The sequence below is a fragment of the Panulirus ornatus genome, chromosome 67, assembly GCF_036320965.1.
Source record: "Panulirus ornatus isolate Po-2019 chromosome 67, ASM3632096v1, whole genome shotgun sequence".
NCBI classification, from domain to species: Eukaryota; Metazoa; Arthropoda; class Malacostraca; order Decapoda; family Palinuridae; genus Panulirus; species Panulirus ornatus.
In genome coordinates this window covers 1,373,411-1,385,065 of record NC_092290.1, presented here as the reverse complement: position 1 = coordinate 1,385,065, position 11,655 = coordinate 1,373,411, and the positions used below count along the sequence as shown (strand labels likewise).

Here is an 11,655-nt window from a genome sequence, read left to right as displayed (position 1 = left end):
TCTTTATTGGTAAGGATCGAAAGGTATTTTTCAGCACATTAAATCTTGAGAGTTCAGGGTAAGGTGTCTTGTTGGGCACGATCAAGATCCCTCGAGGAGTGGCGTGTCTGGTCAAGGAACAACACCCACAAGCTAAGACACTCCACTGAATCCTCCCGTCCGTCTACTCCGGGAGGTCAAAGTTTGGACAAAAATGATTTGTGCTCAGCTGAGGGATCATGTGAGGTGTTCAGGTCGTCCTGGGCGCCGACGCTCATTATCCGCTGGGAACTTCTCACTCCCCCTCCTCCTCGGGTCTGCCACCGCTTACAGGAAAATCTAATCCTCGAGGCCGGGAAGTTTTTGGCGTCAGCTTTCACGGTCCTGACGCTGCTGCTGCTGACGTTGTAAGTCGCGATGGATGTTCGTGCGGCAGCCTCCGGTACCGTGAGTCATGACTTAAGGTTGTACACATAATGTTCACTGGCTGATCGTACAGGAAGATGCAAATTCCTTTATGGATTCGAGGACAGGCTCACCACAAGAAGAGATGAGTTATATCTACGAGAGAGAGAGAGAGAGAGAGAGAGAGAGAGAGAGAGAGAGAGAGAGAGAGAGAGAGAGAGAGCTGCGGGAAGGGGATGAAGGGAGGGGGGGAGGTGGCGGTGCATGGCATTCAGGAGAAGGGTGTAGTAGGGCATGGTACCCAGAAGTGGGGCGTGAGGGGGGGTGGCGGGGCATGGCACCCGGGAGGGTTGGCTGGTGTTCAGTGTGTGTGTGGAGGTGTTGGGCACTGGAGGCCGGTCGCCTGCGGTGCCAGCTGTGGTAGTGGTGATGTGTAGGACGTGTTGACTCGCTGTCCACCGTCGCTCTGGTATACAGATGGACGCTTCGCCAGTGCTCCTCACCAGGACAGGACACTAGTGGATCAGCGTCCCGTGGTGGTGGCCAATGTGCCTTAACAAACCCGAGTAATGCACGTGTTATAAAACATATCATTGCTATGGTATTTCCGACTCCTTTCCTGTTGAAGGTGTGTCAGTATTTGAGGAGATCATACCTATTTAACAGTGGTGCGTCATCACGTGACTGGGTGCGTGTTGGAGCACGGGGTCTGTGTACGGACAGTGTTAGTGAAGACCCCAGAGTGGACCCACCCGGCTGCACAATGATGCACAAGGACCGCACACCTAGAAAAAGTCCGGCTGAACGTTTGCCAAGGTATCGGAGGGGGAGGTCGTGGCTGTAGGTCGTTGTGTGTTCTCACGACACCCGCTGTAGCTGCAGCCCTAGCTGGCTGGCTGCTGGCTGGCTGCTGTTAGATTACCACCATCACGTTGGTGGCAGGCATACCACACTAGACTCTTCCGTAATGCTGACAATAAGCGGCATATATTTCTGAAGCGTTCCGTTAGTGACAGAGGTGTGCTGGCGTGTGAGAATGTCCAGGTGTAACCCACACCGCCAGGTTCCTGTAAAAATATCAAGAGTTTAGAACAAACAGTTGGGTTGTAAAGATATTGAGGGGCGCTTTAGTATATGAAGAAAGGTTAAAACTGTCGGTTACTCTGTTTGTCCTTGGTTTTCTTTGCAAAGGTAGAGTCATTTGTGTTCGTTCAACAACAGATGACAAAGTAAAGTACATGCGGAAGTAAAACACTTAGAACGTAAAAGTGTTGACCTTATTGTAAGAGTTTACTCGGCGAGGATGCCAGAAGTTGATTCTTACCTGTCGATAGCCAAACGTGAAAGTAAAACAAAGTGAAAAAGTCGAAATTTCCGAGCAGCTATGTTGGATCCTTTGATACAAAGATTGGCTGAGGGAAGAAATACATTTGGCAGAGATCACTTGAAATACAGGGGTCCATATAGCCTTCGTCTGTTTCATGTTGATAAGGCAAGTTATTGCCTTAACATCTGTATATCTTAGGGTTAACTGCCATGTTCATTACCATCGTATGGCAACACAGTATTGTCTTGTTTCATTTTCCTTGCTCGTGTTTCTCATAGTGAAGTAGGATCATGACTTGAACCATCAAGGAAAGAAATCCTCGCTTTGCTCCTTCTGTTCCATTTAGAAAGTAATAATGTATAGTTGCCTTCTCCGAAACGCAGGGTATATGCTCAGTGGTAAGCAGTTCTTGTTTCTCATACATTTATATCTGTAAACTTGCTGACAGACAAACAAGGCAATTGACAGTTTTGACGTTCCTGTTCGTTGGTCCCTGCTGCAGCGCGACTGTCAGGGCTTTACAACCTAACCCGCCCTCCCCTACAGCGCCCTCTCAAGGGGTCATGACCCTGTTCACTAACGGAATGGTAAAGGCACTGTTATGAATAAACACAACAGAAAGCAAACAGTTGCTTCCCCAGTGTACCACGGGATATAGTGTGGTCTGCGTCCCCCTCAGGAGCAATGGTAATGTTGGTGGTGGATATTTGGTATATAGCCCGCAGCTGCGTTCACCTAGGGTTTCAACTTGTGAGCCTGGCCTGGCCACTGCTCCTCCCCGCAGTTACGTTCAGCTAGGGTTTCAACTTGTGAACTTGGCCAGGCCACTGCTCCTCCGCCAGCTTGCCAGGACCCCAGCAGTAAAAAGACGGAAGTGTTTCTCGAGTGATAAGATATTTTCAGGAGTGACTTTTCCCGCCATCTGCTCTGTGTGTCCCCTCCCAGCCACACGGCGCCAGCAGGTACGTGAAATAGATCGGTGTTTGTCCTCCGTCTGCTGGTCACATGCACAACCTTACTTTCATGTGATAGTTTTATATGATCAGGAAGGCAGTCGTAACTGATTAGCAGACACAGAACCTTTGTTTATCTGTATATTGTATAGAAGGTAAACGTGGGTCATTTACCCAACTGCCTCACATATTGTACTTCTCGTACTACAATACGAGAAGTACAATATGTTAAATATTTTCTTTCTTTTCATCATGGAGCGAAGTGACCAGTTGTTCATGATGTATGGACGTGGTGGAGACATCATCACATCAGAGCACCTAAACTGAATGCTAGATCCAACCATCCCATGTAACCATTCACACTTCACACTACTGCTAAATAGCCCTCACCGTCTGTAGGGTGGGTGGGTCAGCCGTGGATGAGGCCGAGACATGTGAGTGGGTGGGTGCCAGCCAGGCACAACATTCCCCGCCATATTAACCTGTGGTTCAGCTTGTGGAATGTCACTGTGTCACTGGCGCGAGACAACCCTTGACGCACCATCCTTTCTGAAGCGATTTGAAGGCGTCTTGTTAGAAAAAGGGAAAACTGCTGTTTGTAGAAAGTCAGATATAATGAAAGATACACTAGGACTGAAAATAAATGTCCACACACACACACACACACACACACACACACACACACACACACACACACACACAGACAGGCAGTCATACATAGGATCCCATACATTCACTTGACAAGACAAAAAGAGGAAGCGTGATAATCCTTACAATCGCATTTTCCGTTATGTGATAAGATGTTTAACGTGCGGTTGAATGATGACAGATTTGGTTCCGGATTCTAAATCCAGACGATGAGAGTTGTGGTGAAGTTGTGTGTTTACAGGGAGTGCAACCTGTTTTTGCCTTCTGTTAACCATGTGCATGATGAGCACGATGGTACTACTCTTGCTCGTAATTGTGTGACTTTTTCTCTTCATCCTAAAAGGGTCAGGAACAGAGGTCACGTCATTATACCCGCAGGTCGCTTTTTCGTGTTCAAGGGTCGTAGCGTCATGCTTAAGGATCGTGCCTATATGTTCAAGGATCGTATTGCTGTGTTCAAGGGTCGTCCCGTCGCGCTCAAGGATAGTATCGTGGTGCTCAAGGATGGTACTATCGTCCTCAAAGGTCGTTCCGCCGTGGTCAAGGATCGTACTGGCATTCCAAAGGGTCGTACCATCGTGCTCAAGGATCACATTGTCATGCTCAGGATTTAAGACAGATTAGTACTGTTGCCAAGTGGAATCTGGTAGAGTTTCTGGAACTGGGAACAGTCTCAGGGTATGCCACTGACCGAGGTCTGTTGTCATTCTTTGTTGATCTTGGCACCAAGATGTGGCCAGATTCACGTCCTCGCTAGTTCTGTCCTCGGTGCACCAAACGATCGTAAGTGAAGAGTAAGATTCATAAAACGGGTTTGGATTCTCCGTCATTAAAGAGGCGGTGGAAAGGCTGGGAGCGGCGGGTGGCCCCCTGCCTGCCACCACCAGCGGTGCTGATGGGATGTTGGACAGCTTCCAGTTACAGCTGACTGGCCACATCCTGACCACGCTCTTCATCCTGTTACCAGCTCAGCATCTCGTCCCTTATAATGAGATGATTGCTCGTTGGACCCGCCCTCACCAGGTTGATAGGAGTGTTAACTGGCAGGTTCCTGTCGAGTGGTGGCGCCTCGCCCCGGGGATCACGTCCGCCAGTCCCTCCACTGCCTGGAATCCCACATCACAGCTGAAGTTTCAGTGGAGATTTAAAAAAATGAACAGAGTCTGTCTGGCGGCGAGGATTTGAACTGATGCACTAAGACCACTGACGTCAAAACTTAATGCTCCTTAGCTAAAGGTCAGGCTCAGGGAGAAGTGCTATGTGACGGTCGCTTGCAGTACTGGTCTTTCATACAGAAGGTACTGACTTGACGTGACCTGACCTGTACTGTTCTTAAAGCACTGACCTTGGACTATCACTACCCCTCCTCTACCCCTCCTCTATGATGTTTGTAGTTACTAAAACAAATCTTAGTAAAAGTCTTTTGCCTGGCGCACGGAGACGGATGAACCCGCCTCTAGTGTTACACAATCTAGTTCAGTGTAGTAGTCATTGTGTCACTGAGGTGAGGGTTGTTTTAATTCGCTTTACGTTTGTTTTCACCCATGGTTGTCTGCATTACGGCTCACAATACCCTGATGAAATGGTTGTTGAGGCTTCATAGCTACGTATGTTGCACTTCTTGTTTTGAAGAATGATCATGAATTGTGGAATATAAGAAGCAAGGCAACCAGCCTTATCTTTGGGGTATCATCTTTAAAGTTTTGTTACCGTGGCTTTGAATGGTGGCACACAGGCCCTGAGGCTGGTGAGCACTGTAAACACTTCATTATGGACTGTAAAAATGTAATTCAGTCATTGGAAACATTGCAGATGTAAAAGGTTACCCCATCATTTGTAAAACGTGTCCTCATCACATATGATGGGTTCACTGTAAATGAATAGTTCATCAGTAGGTTTCATCAGAACTGTTCGGGTGTTCCAATAACTACCACTTCTCTCATTTGGTTTCGAAAATGACCAGTACTCGGAATGTCATCACAGAGCCGGACGCCGTCATCATCTTAAAAAGTTTGATGGAGGGATTGTTGCCCAGTACCCGGTAGTAGATTACCACGTCAGACCGTTGCTTGTGGTCGGGGCACTGCTTCTCAGTACTCTGTAATGTGTTATCATGTAAAGCTGGAACGTACAGCACTATTATATGTACCGAACCCACGAACCTTTGGTACTTACTTGTGTACAGAGGACGCATATGCCCTTACCTCTCTCTCTCTCTCTCTCTCTCTCTTACACATAATATTCAACAGCCAGTAACTCACACGACTGGTTCTTCGTGGACGACTGACTCTTTTGTGGACATCAAAATGTGTGTTCTCCCACTGGAGGAACCTCGGCTGCATTCATTTATAGATTATGCTGCATGCTCGTACCCCGTTGTTTATTTCATGGCACAAGGACTGATTGCACTCAGCTCTGGTATGTGCCGCATAGCGCGGCTCAGAAAACTGCTACTGTGATCAGCGTTTGAAGTATTTTCATGAAAATGCTGCATTGTAATTCCTGTGTTTTAAAAGCTGATCTCTCTTGTACAGCACCTCGTAGACACAATAGAAAGACGGTAATCAAGAGGATAAATCTTCCTCCCCAGACCAGCAGGTTTTTCTTCATCTTTGTATATCAGAAGTCATATATCAGTATTGATGATCAGTGTTGGCGTGACGTTGTGTTCTTTGTGTACACCTGGTGACATTCACACCTGTGTATATGTCTGATATATTGCTCATCCTTCTATTCAAAACAATTAAAGATCATCCTCAAGGTTGTCGTATTTGGTCATATCTTTTTTGACTCAGGGGGACAAAAGGGCTGCAAGTCCACATACACTGGTGAACGTGTTTGTCATTAATACACTGTTGCTGTTCCACGCAGAGTCTACGGTACTCAGGATGATTTTTTCGATTATATCATGAATATAACGTAACACCTGCGTATATCTCCAGAAGGTTAACGTATTAGTGGATCTGTAATGCAACTGTAATAATTTGGTGACGCGTTACTTTAGATACTAGGATTTCTGTGGGGAAGTATAGTCGCGTTCAGTTTTTCACTTACCTCTGTGGGAGGACGTATAGGTGTAGACACGTAACCTGATAATCAACGTAATATCATTTTGGAATTTTTATAATCGAACTTGAAATATTCATGTTTTCTTTTTTTTTTAAGGCCTGAAGATAGATATTGCTGTTACGAAATTTAGTTATTATGTTCCAGTATTTTTAGTAGATCTTGTAGTTATGTATGGATGTATATCTGTGTGTATCTAATATTAATTCTAACTGGCGTTGTTTTAAGAATGCGTCTGAACGGTATCTAGGAGGTGAGGTGGCTTAGGCCGGCCTCTGACACCAAACCAGAACGGCCTCTGACACCAAACCAGAATTAGCAGGCTGAAGGAGAAACACACAGATGTGGTGGCAGGTGAGGAGTCAGAACTATTCTGAAATCAATGTTCAGTGTCGTCCAAGATAACGCTGGAGGTCAGGCCGGGGCAAAGTAAGGTCACTTGTCAACATGCAAGAGGTGAACTCTTGTGGACGGCGCCGTGCTGGGTGGATGTTGCCTTAACGCGGATTGGCTGGAGCGCTGAGTGGGATGCTGCTGTTTAGCTGCAGTGATGAGCTGATGAGGTGTTGGACGGCCTCCAGTTACCGCTGATTGACCATATCCTGGCCACACTGCTCCCCCTTCCTAATGACCTGACAACCCTCCTAGTTGCCCCGACCAGCTCACACCACTGTTAAATGACACCTTCCTGGGTGGGGCGCATGGGGGGTGACTAAGCCACCTGGGAGGGCAAGGACACGGGCTCCCTTACAGTCTGGTGTCTACCCCCCACACTCCATCCGTCAGCCCCGCCTCTCTACCTGTCAGCTTAGTGTCAGCCCCACCCCTCTACCTGTCAGCACTCGCTGCCCTAACGGTTAGTCGACCATATAACTCCTCTTCTGTATTACTCTCCTGAGGCGTTAAACTGTGCTGGCCTAGGAAGTGTTCACATCTTAAGATAAGGAAATTTAGATACAGGTAAAATTATTCCTCTGTATATCGGAGTATCATACCTGAATGAAACGTGTATCACGAGTAAGGTAGTAAAAGCTTTGCGGAAGATGGAAGCCGGCAAGGCAGCGGGTTTGGATGGTATTGCAGTGGAATTTATTAAAAAAGGGAGTGACTGTATTGTTGACTGGTTGGTAGGGTTATTTAATGTATGTATGACACATGGTGAGGTTCCTGAGGACTGGCGTTGTTCCATGTGTTGGTAATTTGTGCTGGTAATGGGTCGTGGAGGAGGGTTGACCGGCCTATCTCACTGGTCTCTCCCAGGACCGAGGCACACCAGGGAGTCGCAGATGGTGATGGTCATGATGCGATACCTGGTTCTCGTCAGGATGTACACAGGTGAGTTACTGTGGGGGTTAATGTAATGGAGAATGACAGTCATGACAGTGGTGACGCAGGAGATCATAATAGTTTTCTATAAGAAAGAGATACTCATATGGTAACAGATTACTGAAGGAATAAGAACATGCTAAGCGAAGCAATATTAGATACGTGAACGTTTAAACGTTCTTCAAATTGTACGGTAGAGGTGAGGGGTTTAGAGATGTGGCTTCACCAGTGTTGATATCTACTTTCATACACCAACAAGTGTCACGCTCAGGCACACTTGTTAACTTTGTAAACCAGTTTCTCGCAAGATGTAAGCATGGGGCAGCCAAAGAATATAACATGAAATTAAACAAGAAGCTTTTTAAAAAAGATATTAGAAAACTTTTCAGTTCTATAAGGGGTGAATGAATGGGATAACAGGAAAAAGAACGTGGTAAATGTGGATAGCATTAGGAAGTTTGAAAGATTGTTTGATAGTGAAAGGATGTTCAATAGATGGGGCCCCACACGTGTAGAACTTCCTCTCTGTACAGTATGAATTGGTAGTCACACACACACACACACACACACACACACACACACACACACACACACACACACACACACACACACACACACGACTGTATACGTACATACATACATGCAGATGCTGCTATTAAGACGTACAAGAGGAGGGCCTCACCCATACCCACCAGCTGGCACTGTCCTCAGGTGACGGCATGATACTATTCTCGTTGGCCGTGTTTCTTGACGGATGGCACTGCTAAAACTGCCGGAGTGGCACCACGACCAAATATGTGGCACTGTAGCTAGCTAGCATTGTGACGTTGTAGCCAAATGTGTCACTCTCTACAGTCGAGGTTGACTTTTGTAACAATGCTTCGCTTTGTGTGCCTTTTGTTGGCTGTTGTGTGTATGTGTGTGTGTGTGTGTGTGTGTGTGTGTGTGTGTGTGTGTGTGTACAGTTCTCAGGCGTGCTTCTCGCTAGCCAGGATGGGTTCATCGCTTGGGATTGACTGCAGCAGATCCTGCTAGGTTGTGTTCATGTATAGAAGTTCATTCTAGATTTAAGGAATGACTTAACCTCTTGAAGTTGATGGCACGACTCTTGGGCATGATGACCTTTAAGGGTCAGGTCTGAGGTCAGACCATCTTAAACAAGGATCGCACCTTCGTGTTTAAGGGTTTTAAGAATTGGGACATGATTCATTTGGTAAATGATAACACGGCATTTGTTCGTTTCCTGTCTTGATTTAGAGAAAAAAAAAAAAAAATTCCTCCCCCCCAAAAAAAGAAATTACAGTTACGAAGGCATCATTGTCAACCTTATTTTTCCCGTTGATGAAGGTGTTGGGTAGGTCACGACCTGACCAGGTATGTCTATAGTGTGTCTTATGATATTGCAGCAGTGAGGCTAGGCTCAGTGTGGGTAGGAACATTCTCCACTGGTAATCCAGCAGGATTGCTGTAATCCCCCTCCCATCTTCACGAAGGAACAACGGGGATTTAAGCCTATTGGATTCTCTCAGCTAGTGGCTTCGGGCGTTTGCTCAGGCTAACAGGCCATTAACCATTCGTTTTGCTCGACCATCGAGTCGGTGCCTGATTAGCATAATGGTCCTCCAGTCCCGCTTGGGAAAAACCCAGTAGAATTCCACGTTGGACTCCATCCTCTCGATCCCTGTATTTCTCCCGCCCTCTGTGAATGTTATGTATTTAATCTTGATCAGACGAGAGTTCCCTGAAAAACAGTTAGTTGTAATACATATAGAATGAACATTAGACTGACCAGCTTTATAAAAATGTGGGTAAAGGCGACTTCCTCACTAACTGCCTCATCAGCGAATGTTTTAACGGAATTAACAAGTCGCTCCATTGTGAGGTTCTTTATCTAACGTTTTTATTTTGATTTTATTGTATTTCAACCGGGGTTCTAGCCTAGGATAAGAGGGAGGTGGAGCTGGTGAGGTACCGGGAGTAAACCGTTTCGGTCACTGTGGTGTAGGGGTCATGTCTCTCTGACTTAACAACAGTTGTCATTATTATGAAAGTTTGTGTCTTCTGGCGAGACAATTATACACTCGTGTTGCCTTGTTTCTTAACCTAATACATGTGTACCGAGTCTTTACTCTTCTAGTCATAAGCACAAACCCACTCCAGCCTGGGCCTCGAGGGGAGGATGAACACCTGGGTTGGCTGTAGGCTAATTGCATAGCCCAGAATTCGAATCTGGGCGGACCCTTGGGTATGATGGCTGGAATCTCAAGGGTCGGGTCAAAAGCCAGGCCATCGTTCCCAGAGGTCGTGTCTTCCGGGGAGTACATGTAAAGGGCAGATAGCAAGAGACCTAATGCTCCATATCATCTGCTGGAGGAAAGTAGTGGTGTCCTGAATTTCTAATATTATCTGTGGTTGAAACACGGTAGTAAAGCAGAAGGTTCTTTCCCACCCACCACTCCCTCTGGCACAACAGAGAACAGGAAGAGAACACCATGTAGTATAGGACGAGCATACCGTCTTGGAAATTAAACAGATAAATGTGAACGGGAAGAGTTCATTAGCTGCCACGAAAATGGGGTTGATTTCATGTGTTAGAAAGTTGAGTATTTGTATTTGTATGAAACAAGCGCGAATACTGATCATAAAGATTGTTGAGGTATTTGTTTATCTTGAGATTAAAGGTACTGATAGTCCTCACAGCAACATCTGGTGGTAATTTATTCTAATGTTGTACATACTACAGCTGTAGAACATTTTCCATGATGTTAGTAGCACACCACCCTTAAAACGTCTTGCTCAAGGGTCTTATTGTTGTGCTCAGAGAATTAGGTATAGTGTGGGGAAGGAAGAATCCTGTCTTTATGTAGGTAGAAGGCTGTCTTAACACAGGAACGGAAGGGATCCCAAACGTAACGCTGGGAAGAAGGCTATCCCAGTCTAACACAAGACAGGAAGGCTATCCCAGGCTAACACAGGGGAAGAAGGATATCCCAGCTTAACAAAGGAGAAGAAGGCTATCCTAAGACAGGGGGAGGAAGGATATCCAACCTAACACAAAAGAAGAAGGCTATCCTGTCCTAAGACAGGGGGAGGAAGGATATCCCAGGCTAACACAGGGGAGGAAGGGTATCCTAGCATCACCAGGAAGAAACCCTTTCTCACATAACAATAAACTTTTGAGAGGCTTCTGGGGAGTCCCTGGAGAGTTTACGAGACTCTTGAGGGTTATCATAAGACTAAGGTTTCCTGGGGCTGCGGGCACTAGCCTCAGGCTTTATCAGGGATTTACAAGGAGGTTAAGGCGGCTGCTGGAGCTCCCGTGGCCGTCAGGATACGTGTGGGAGACCTAGGGGATTGTGTGGTCTCAAGGAGCCAGGCTCTCAGGCAGATGTGTGGGAGGAAGACAGGGATTCTCAGGCAGTTATGGGAGGTAACGAAGGAGCGGAGGGGTTTTGCCGGAATTATGGAGTATTGGGATTATTGAGGAAGTTATAGGAGGGAGCGAGGGATTGTGATAGAGTTATGGGAGAGAGCAGAGGAATTGTGAGTGTCGTATGCGAAGAAGCCAGGGAGACTGATCCTGCAAAATCCAAGAAGTGTGAGAGGTAAAGAGAACTTGTGTAGCCTAAGAAGCTCACGGGACATCCTACAAACGTGGCGAGTCTGGGCATCCTTAAGGAATAAGGGTTCCTGGGAAGTGCTCATGCCTGGGATGTTCATGAGACCATTAAAACTATGTTTCTTGCTGGTTCCTGGGATGTGAAGGCGTCCTGGGAGGCGGTCATGAGAGATGTGGTTGTCATTAGAGGGAATTCCGTGCAGGGTTGTCGTGCGCTCTTGCTACAGCACGAGTGTTGTAGATGAGCTTGTTCTCGCTTGTTGAGTGTCTGGGATGTTGCAAGATTATCATGATCGATGGACATCACTTGCCCAACCTGTAGAGGCGAAACC

The 11,655-nt window shown here is 46.6% G+C and overlaps 1 protein-coding gene across 12 annotated transcripts in view; it reads left to right on the top strand.

Annotated features, from left to right (window-relative positions):
* Positions 1–744: 744 nt before the first annotated feature.
* Positions 745–11,655, top strand: part of LOC139747051 (uncharacterized) — a 1,040,326-nt gene continuing 1,029,415 nt past the window's right edge. Inside the window, exons 1-2 of one of the 12 annotated variants that reach the window (XM_071658823.1) lie at positions 759–804; positions 2,615–2,673. The gene's annotated coding sequence lies outside the window, so the exon portion shown is untranslated. Of the gene's footprint in view, positions 1,013–2,614; positions 2,674–11,655 lie in introns of all 12 variants that reach the window. The other 11 variants (XM_071658822.1, XM_071658821.1, XM_071658815.1 and 8 more) reach the window with 11 other exon arrangements.